Source organism: Anopheles darlingi, chromosome 2 (assembly GCF_943734745.1).
Source record: "Anopheles darlingi chromosome 2, idAnoDarlMG_H_01, whole genome shotgun sequence".
Classification (NCBI taxonomy): Eukaryota; Metazoa; Arthropoda; class Insecta; order Diptera; family Culicidae; genus Anopheles; species Anopheles darlingi.
The window spans coordinates 89,987,880-89,996,901 of NC_064874.1; the positions used below are offsets into that span (position 1 = coordinate 89,987,880).

General features: G+C 49.4%; 1 protein-coding gene across 2 annotated transcripts in view; it reads left to right on the top strand.

The window, feature by feature from the left end:
- Positions 1–9,022, top strand: part of LOC125959039 (uncharacterized) — a 74,954-nt gene that overhangs the window by 40,751 nt on the left and 25,181 nt on the right. The window lies entirely within an intron of this gene.

Below are 9,022 nucleotides of genomic sequence, written 5' to 3' on the forward strand. Positions count from 1 at the left end.
AGAAAATGGAGTTTCCTACACTAACCTAGCGCAATTTAGTGGAAATTTGCAATGCAAATCATCACACCCGGACAAACAAACAGTGGCACCGTGCCAAGTCGCTTTACGGACACTAGTATGTGGATGTGTGTGTGTATATGCTACGTAGCCATATAGCTGGCTGCTAATGGATTCCGTGGAATGTCCGAAATCCTATCAAATTTCGCCGGAATCGCCAACTCAACTTCAAATGTCCAAAATGGCTCTTTCACACACCGGGTTTTAGTCGAGGCCGTGGTCGCGATTTGGCAGCCTGGCTGGTTTCGATGTGAAAACAGGTTCCCTAGTTGGCGCGGTAACCATTGGTAACGCAGTTCCCCGTCCGCTCGAGCGTAATCTTAATTACCCTGCGACTAGCTAGGCAGGGGAGGCGGCCTATGGTTTTTAGGTTGGACATTCGGAGCGAGGCAGAGTGCTCATCTCGTTTGGCTCGTCAATACCTAACCTTGCCCAACGCTACTCAACGTCAGCCGTTCGCCACCACAGACTTTGGCCCCAAAAACGCGTGGATATTAATGTAAATCCACACTCGCGATACCGCGATGCGAGCTCGGATCGTGATAGGGGATCGCATGTGATGATGGCGGCGACGACGGCTTACGGATGCTAAAGTTCCGCAGCATTTCAATCACTGGCCACCGGTTCGGTTTGGCTGAATGACGGTGTTAGGTAGGTTTTATACGCGTCTGTAAATTTGGCGTAGGGCGCGTGCTTTAGACGAACAAGGCAATTGGGCAGTCAAGCTTTGAGGAACTGGAATCTCGATTTCTTAAATGGATTCAAGCAGTTTGCGCTCGCGAATGATCCCGGCGTAATGTCACCTGATTCACGGCCTTCGTTATACATGGTCAAAAGCCAAGATAACGACAGGGCATATATAACGCACTACCTTATGCGGGAGTGCTAATTTCCGGGAGATTCAGCCCCGCGTCATGCTCAACACGATGGCGAACAAAAGGAAATCCGATAAAAGGGTCCGGGGTACATCATAAATTAAACTTGAAACTGAGTCGTTGAATTGGGAAATTGTGAAAGCAAACCGGGCGGCTGGCCGACCGATCAGTTTCGACAACTTGTCCTCTCGGCAGGGGACCTTCAACTTGAACCTTCAAACCACTTGACCGCATCTCCGGAACGCATCCTAACGAAACCACAGATGCAATCTTCCGAACCACGCCAAAAAAATAAAAATAAACTCTCCAAACCTGTTCTTAACAAACGGCATCACCGCGGTTCGAATTCGTGGCACTCGGAATTGACCAAACCTCCCCCGTTTTGCCAAAATAATGAAGGCGAAGAGTGTGTCGGGAGTGGGCAGCGGGAAAATAAACAGAATGCCAGAAAACCGGTGGCCAGAAACCTGTCCTGTGCTGTGTGCGATAAAGAACAATCACTTTTCCTCCGCGAATCCGAATCGGGTTGCATTCGGTTGAAAAGTTTAGGTTTTTCGTTCGGTCTAAACACAGATTGCGTCTCCATTGCCACGTGTCTGGGGTAAAATGTTTCAATTTTTCAAGCGACCGCATACGCAAAATGGTCAAATCCTTACCAGAAGCCAGACGTCGCGTAAAGATTAATCGAGACTCCTCGGGTTGGACGAATAATTAAATCAACTCCGGTGACACCATATCCATGGGGTCCGTCCATTCTGCCACCCCTCCGATGGAGGACACTGAATGGTGCGAAAGAAAGGAAATAAAAATCTCGATCGCGCGTTCGGCTCTCGGCCCTGCTCGTCGGTCGCACCGAACTGGAAGGCGAACTTTGTCGCAAACGGACCAACAACGGAATGGTAAAGTTTTGCACCATCCAGCCAGACTGCTAGCCGGCCAACCAGCCAGCCAACCAGCCAACCAACCAACCAACCAGGTAGCATAAATCTCAATCGTCTCCGTGGCCGGCTGGCCGTCGTCGGTTGGTTACGACTTTGGCATGAAAAGTGAATGCTCCGGGGGGTGTGTGTGTGTGTGTATGCTCACACGAGAGAAGATTCCAGATGCCCTGGCGTCCGAACTTTTGGAGGCCGCAGGCCGTAGGCTCCTGGGCGTCCTGTGGACGCAGTTAGTTGTGGAGCGATTCCCAAGCCGCGTGGTAGCATCATTCAGTGCCGTCAGTCTTGTCTGAACCCTTGTGTGCGATTGCACAACATCCGTTAATCCATTCGTCGAGCGGAAGTGATAATGTACGGAGGTAGAAAAGATAGACGCCCACCGTGGCTTCAACCAGGAGTGACCAGTGCGATCTACACGATCGATACCGGGGCTGTATCCTTGGGATATCGCGATTGGCGGCAGCCACAGGTAACTACGATTAGATCCAATAGAGTCAGCATCAGCAAGTGCTGCTGACGTTGGTGGCAAGTGCAAGCATAACCCTCACAAGCTGCGTGCACTTACGGATGCATCTGTGAGATAATGAGCGTGCGTGCCAGATAGTGTTTTGACAGTCTTTGACCTCTCCTTCAAGCTGACCAAATATTGACCAATTTGATGCCTACCATTGTTGCGACCGTGCGTGGTTGGTGCCCCCGAGGGGGCACCGATGCTCAATGTTTACTCGATTCGATGCGTTTTGCTGCAGCGCGTGAAAGTTAAAGTTGGCGGTGCGATCGCGTGGTGCATTCGACGGTTGCTGTGTTGTCGCACAAGCAAAGCTACCGTGGGTTTTCATATCAGTAGACCGTGCACTAGACATCTCCCCAAAAAACAGGTTGTCGCCTGTTAAGGTCAAACGCCATGTCACTTGTTATTCAAACATGAGGCGCGATATGGCGATTGAATGAAATTTTTTTAAATTACTTAAAGCTTGAAATAATCGGAAATGTACGCCGTAAAATATGTTGACATCTTGTGAAATCGGTTCAATGTACAATCAGCTGCTTCAAACCACACCATCAGTCATGGTGGCATGATCGGAATTCAGACATTTATGAGAACACAGTACAGTGATGGTGGTGCTGGTGGGACTATTTTTGATCATACCCACATACACTTGCTGTTTTAAAAGCAACCGTCACCACTCAGCATCAACTAATTAACCGCCTTCGAACGAAAGACGCAAGTCGCGCAAAATAAACGCCACGCAACGCAACGCAACGCCACGCGAAGCGCAAGCCTCCCAACGAACCCACCGAAAATCCGTCCCACTCTCGGTGTCCGTGCCACTCCGGCCGCCCCTCCGATCACCGTCGACAGGTGGTTTACGATTTCGAATAAAATTAAATTAAATTGTAGAAGATAAAGAAGAAGAAGAGGAAGGCAGAGAAGGAAGGAAGCGCGAAACACTCAACGGTGACGACGACGCAAAGTAACGCGACCGCAACGAGAGATACATGAGCGATCATCATCATTCCACCCTCCGCGCGCATAATTGGCTTGATCATGGCCGGTGTCGTCGGCCCCGCGGTTTGGCTTGTGTCTCCCCTTTCGAAGGAAGTTTAATGGCAACAGCTTATGCTCACATCGAAGGCACAGCGAGGCGTCCTTCGAGGTTTCTTTTATGCGTCAGATTCGGATGCGTTCACTATCGAGCGGTCGCCTGTTTTTTTTTTGTTGGTTTTAAGATGTTTGGCATTTGGTGTGCCTGCGCGTGTGTTAATGAGGTGGTGCTGAAGGTGCCAAAGACACAGACACAGTGGCCGTACTAATCAGCTAGTCCCCAGGAGGCAGTTTTATAGATTAAACATGCGAATTCAGTATTTTCGGAGTTGCTTCGAAGCGAATTTATGATCTAAACAGAGCGTGAACCGATCTTCCCCCATGCTGCCAACCAGCCAGCCAGCCAGTGTTGATTTAGTCTTGTTCTCGCGGCTGGTGTTGCGCTGAACCCATAAATATCGCTCTTGTTATTTTTACACTTTTGACGAACGACAAATGGCCACTTTTGTAAAGGCGGTGTACGACCGGAAGCCGGGCGATTAACCTCTCCAAAACCCCGTGATTTCGTCATCGCTCTATTTGGCACTTGATGGGGGCTGACAAAGATGGAGAACGGTCGATGATCTCACTCCTCTCAGTCCCAGTCGGTGGTCTACTTTATGAATACTGACATGTTCATTATGTTATCATAAGCGCTCAGCAGCAGTAGCAGCAGCAGCAGCAGCAGACAGAACAGTCTGGCAGAGAACAGTTTTTTTTCTGTCCATGGGAATTTCTGTCCAGGAACATCCCAGAGTAATATCCAGCAGGACGCTCCATGCCGGTGCCGGTGCAAAGTCAGCAACTTGTGAGAGACTCTCATCCTGCAAAAAGGCATCGTCTGCATGTGCTACACTGTACGACAACTTCATTAAATGCTAATGCAGCGCAGCAGCAGCGCCAGCAGCATAGACAGATGAGCTATGCTTCCATCGATTGCAGCGCCATCCAGCGCACTGTTGTATGGCTCATTTGCTGTGGATTTGGAACCACCGTTCTGGAACATACAAAAAAAAACCATGTCCACGAACATGTGGCGCTCTATCGCTTCATGTGCGCCATATGCAATCTCGAACACTTTGCTCTCTCGGTATAAACCCTTCTAAATTCTCGTAACCATCTGTCCGATGGCAAGGTGAATTTCATAAATCAGGCCACACATCTTCAAGTCCGCGTTCCAAACAACCCAATTCGCGACACCAACCGGTCCGTTAATTTGCTGCGCATCATTTCGCTCGGCATCATCTGCATCGTCGCATACAGCAGCAGAATGGCATTTTAGAATGGAAGCAGCACCATAAAATGCAAATAAATATATCTCGCACAACAGCGCATGTGGTGCAGACAGTCGAGTGCCGGGTCTGTCAACAGGGTCTGGTCTGGTGGGAATTGCAGAGTCAAATGTGGTTGAAAACGCGAGCGCGCGCGCGCCCGCTCGGTCTCGCTTATGACCTCTAGTGTGTCAGTGAGTCTGATTTTTAGGAAATTGAGTCAAAGCAGAGACACATACATTTGGCATCGAACCGCGAATCTCGCCGCAAACGTCTCGGTTCGCCCACAGTCTACAGACTAGGCCAGACCATCTGCAGCAGCAGCAGCAGCAGCTAGACTTGCTGAGCTAGACTTGTTGGCCACAAGGGTTTCCTCGATGTCCCCAAAAAATGGGCGCACGCGTCTCGCGAGGAGAGGCCATCGAACTGAAGACAGGGCGGGGGTATGAGCCAAGGTTCCGATTTGTCGCTCTTCAGCCGGTCCGGCTATGTGCGGAATGTGTCACAAGCGCAAGGCAAGAGATCTGGCATGGTGGTGGTGTCTGGCTGGCTGAGGAGACCGAGGTTACGGCGTGGCACATATATGCAGCGTGGCAGCGAATCTCAGAGTGAGAGCTAGACAAAGGCAGTAGCAGACAACGGACGCGTTTGCGTCGATCGCCCGCGATGAAAAGCGAACACGCATTTGCGTACGACTGTTGCAAATGACCGCCAAGCTTGGCTTGCGTGAACGGATGCAAGATTGATGTGCTTATGCTTTAGGGGATTAAGATTACAATGTTCGAGAATGTTACTAATGCCGAGTTTTGTTTTATCTCTCAACAGGTATGTCACAACAGCTGAGTAATGGGCGAGTATACCTTAAGCTAGACCTTAACCTATCAGTCACAAAATGATTTATTCTAATCGCTCAAGCGTGGCCTTCCGCAAGATTGGCCTTTCGAAGTAGAAGGAATCGAGAGGTTTTAGTATTTCTGGTTTGTAGTTTTCGTACGGTAAAATCGGAAACTTTTGCTGAACCACCAGTGGTTCTATTGGTCGGATTAGAGGAAACTGTTGATGCTCCGGACGGCAACAGATGTAGCCGATCGTATCCTCGAATCCACAGAACTTGATCTCCTTGGCGTTTCCTCGGTGAGCAGCAATTTCTCCGTTACACAGATACTCTGGCATGCAGCTCCCCTGGGTACCGTTGTGTGTGGTACACTCGCTACCGAGCTCAAACTCATCCGAGCCATCTCCACGGAACACCAGAACCGCATCTGCGGCAGGTCGGTACAGCACAAAGCGAGTGATCCAGTCGATATAGCTGGCTAGGTTGGTTGATACTATCGGTTCCACAGAACCATAATCCGTAGAGTATGTCGTCACACCATGGATAAATCGATGTGTACTGTCCAGCAAACCGGCACCATGTTCCGGTATAACGGCTCCCGGAGTCACCTGTCGATTGACATCCCAGCACGTATACCGTGTTCCCTTTGGCAGGCTTTCATCGAACAGCGTCGTCAAGTTGTTGGAAACCGCATCACTGCAACGCTTCAATAATGGGAAATAAACATTATCTCCCTTCGAGAACGTGCGGTTCTCATCGTATGGAGCGTGAACGGACACGTAGAACGTGTCATTACCACGATCTTGACGAATGCAAAATGGAACAAGCTCTTTATGGTCGGTCAGATCACGTTCCAGTAGTAGCAGTGCTGTATCTCTAGATCGGTCATTTGCCTTATACCCGGCATGTCGCAATATCTTCAAGATGTTCACCCGTTCACCACTAGGAAGCTCGATCTGCATTGGAGGCTCGTTTCCATGTTCAGCCATGCAGCTTATCGAGCTGATAACCGTATTCAGCTTGATCAACATCCCAACACACAGTCTTCCGTTGGAGGGCTTTGGCCATACGAGCTTGACAGTCATGTTGCTATATGCCCCCTGATTACACCCGGGAGCAACTAGCTTGGATTTGGTTTTCTGAGCGAACTCATCCCAGCAAGCGACGCGGTCGTGTGTCTGCCCTTGGGCACAAAACTCTGACGGCTCTGGAGCAGCTATACAGCTTGGAGCGAAATGTGCATCGGGTTGCAAGTACTTCTCCAATCGAAGCAGAGCGACATCATTCAGATACGAGCCCTCCCGGAACCCGGGATGGATTTGTATCTCGACGATTTTCGTTCGCTCGATCTCGTTGCCATCCTTCAACTCTACTTCGATTGGTCCAATGTCACCACCGGATCGAACACACCTTGCCGAGGTAACGACCGTGTTATAGTCGATCAGTGTGCCACTGCAGCTGTCCGAGGCTTCATTAACTCCATCAGGCCACAGAATTCGTGCACGGCTTTTGTAGGCATTACGGACACATTCGGGAATAAGGTTGTTCCAGCGTCGAAGGCGTGAATATTTGCTGGTACAATGCCGTGGATCCATCGTTTCATTGACCACCGATTCGATCCAGGGTATATGCTCCGCTAGCAGTTGATAAACGCCGGACGATCCGGTACCGCAACCTCTCCCGAACGAGGTAATTCCAACGATGAACGGATGCTGGTGGAAGAAGCTGGACATCGTTACTTGCAGTGGTCCACCAGAATCACCGGAGCAGGTGTCGGATTCGACATTCGAGGCACAAAATTGATCATTGGTGATACCATCAGCGAGACCTCGTGTGTGGTAAAATCGCTGCTCACACTCGTTACGATCCATGCGATGGAGTCGTGTCTTCAGGAGGTCAGGTATCGTGCTGCCACCGAAACTGGTTGCGCCGAATCCAGCCGTTTCGTACTCATTGTCCGGTTGTTGATGCTTCGTCCACAAACACCCAGGACAAACACCTTCAGTGAGTCTGTGAGCAAAAGAACCATCATGAATGACCCACATCGTATCAGAGAGGGGTAGCGAACTTACCTCACGGTATCATTGAGTTCAACCAACGCCAGATCGAAATACTTGTGAGAGTATCGATGGTCCGGGTGGCGGATGATTCGCACTATTTCAAACTGCTGCGCGTACTCATCATCGTCATTGGACGCGAGGTTTACATCTCCTAACCGCACATACCTCGGTGCCTCGTTATTGACGTCAGATGAACAGTGCGCCGCCGTCAGTACGAAACGTTCGGTTATTAATGAACCGCCACACATCCAGCGAATCGGTTCGTTTGGCGCCTCTCCAGCCCAACCAAGCACGGCCATATGAGGAAATTCGGTCACATTCACTAGCGTACCACCGAATATTAAACACTGGGAAGTAAAGATCCTCGGTCGATGGAACCGTTCACTGCAATCACTAAGGTCTCTACGGAGATAATAATCTTCCGGTATGGTTTCGCTAAACAGTCGATGCCCGCCGGTATAGGTCACGACCGTGAATAGCAATACTGGAAGCAGAAGCTTCATATTTGTTCAAACAACCTCTTCGAGTACCGGATCGTTGTGGATCTTCCGTTCGTCTGAGCAAGTGCAAACGTTCGGTGGCTCCTTTTGTAGCTGCGGATCTTCAGGTCAACCTGCGATGGCATGTATCTGGCACAAGCCGCTTTTTTTGCCAGTGACTCTGGCAACATGGACTCCCGGGGAAGTACAAAATCATCGCGAAAGGGGAATTACCGATCGCTTGCGTGAGTCATCCTTCTCACCAGTCGCAGGGGTAATGGTGCTAAATAGTATTTGTAAATATCGTCTAGTATCCTTTGCTTAGCAACAAGAACGTTCGCTGTTTAATGTGCCTGATTTAGAAATATCATCCAAGCCGTTTAAAATTTCAAACATTTCGTCTATATCTAGTATCCTTTGCGTTGTGAAAACGTTATAAAAAATTAGTTTTCCTCTTTAATAAAAAAAAAACGTCGAATTCTCCTCGTTGAAATCGCAACAAAATAGAACTAACAGCATGCAGAACTAGAACAAACATAATGAACCCCATTTTAACACGCGCAAATCCGGTCTGTCTCCGGCGTGATTTGGTTCCCTTTAAGATAATAATCAATCCGTCGTCCGTAACGATCTGCATAGCGAGAGAAGAGACCGATCTGCTGCCGTCTGACTGGCCTAGCGCTGCTAAAAGAAACGGGATCCTCATCAACAGCAGCACCAGCAGCACCAGCATCAGGATGCATAAATCTGTTGGATTTCTGCGAAATAATCCAACAGCGAATCTGGTATCTTCAGCCCGGGTTTCATCAATGGGCTTAATGCGTCCAAAGAACGAAACTTGTTTATTTGAACGGAAACATAGCTTTCGAGCGTCATTCTTGACATTCGTTTTTGTCGACGATCGTGCCTGGTGCTGCTGCTG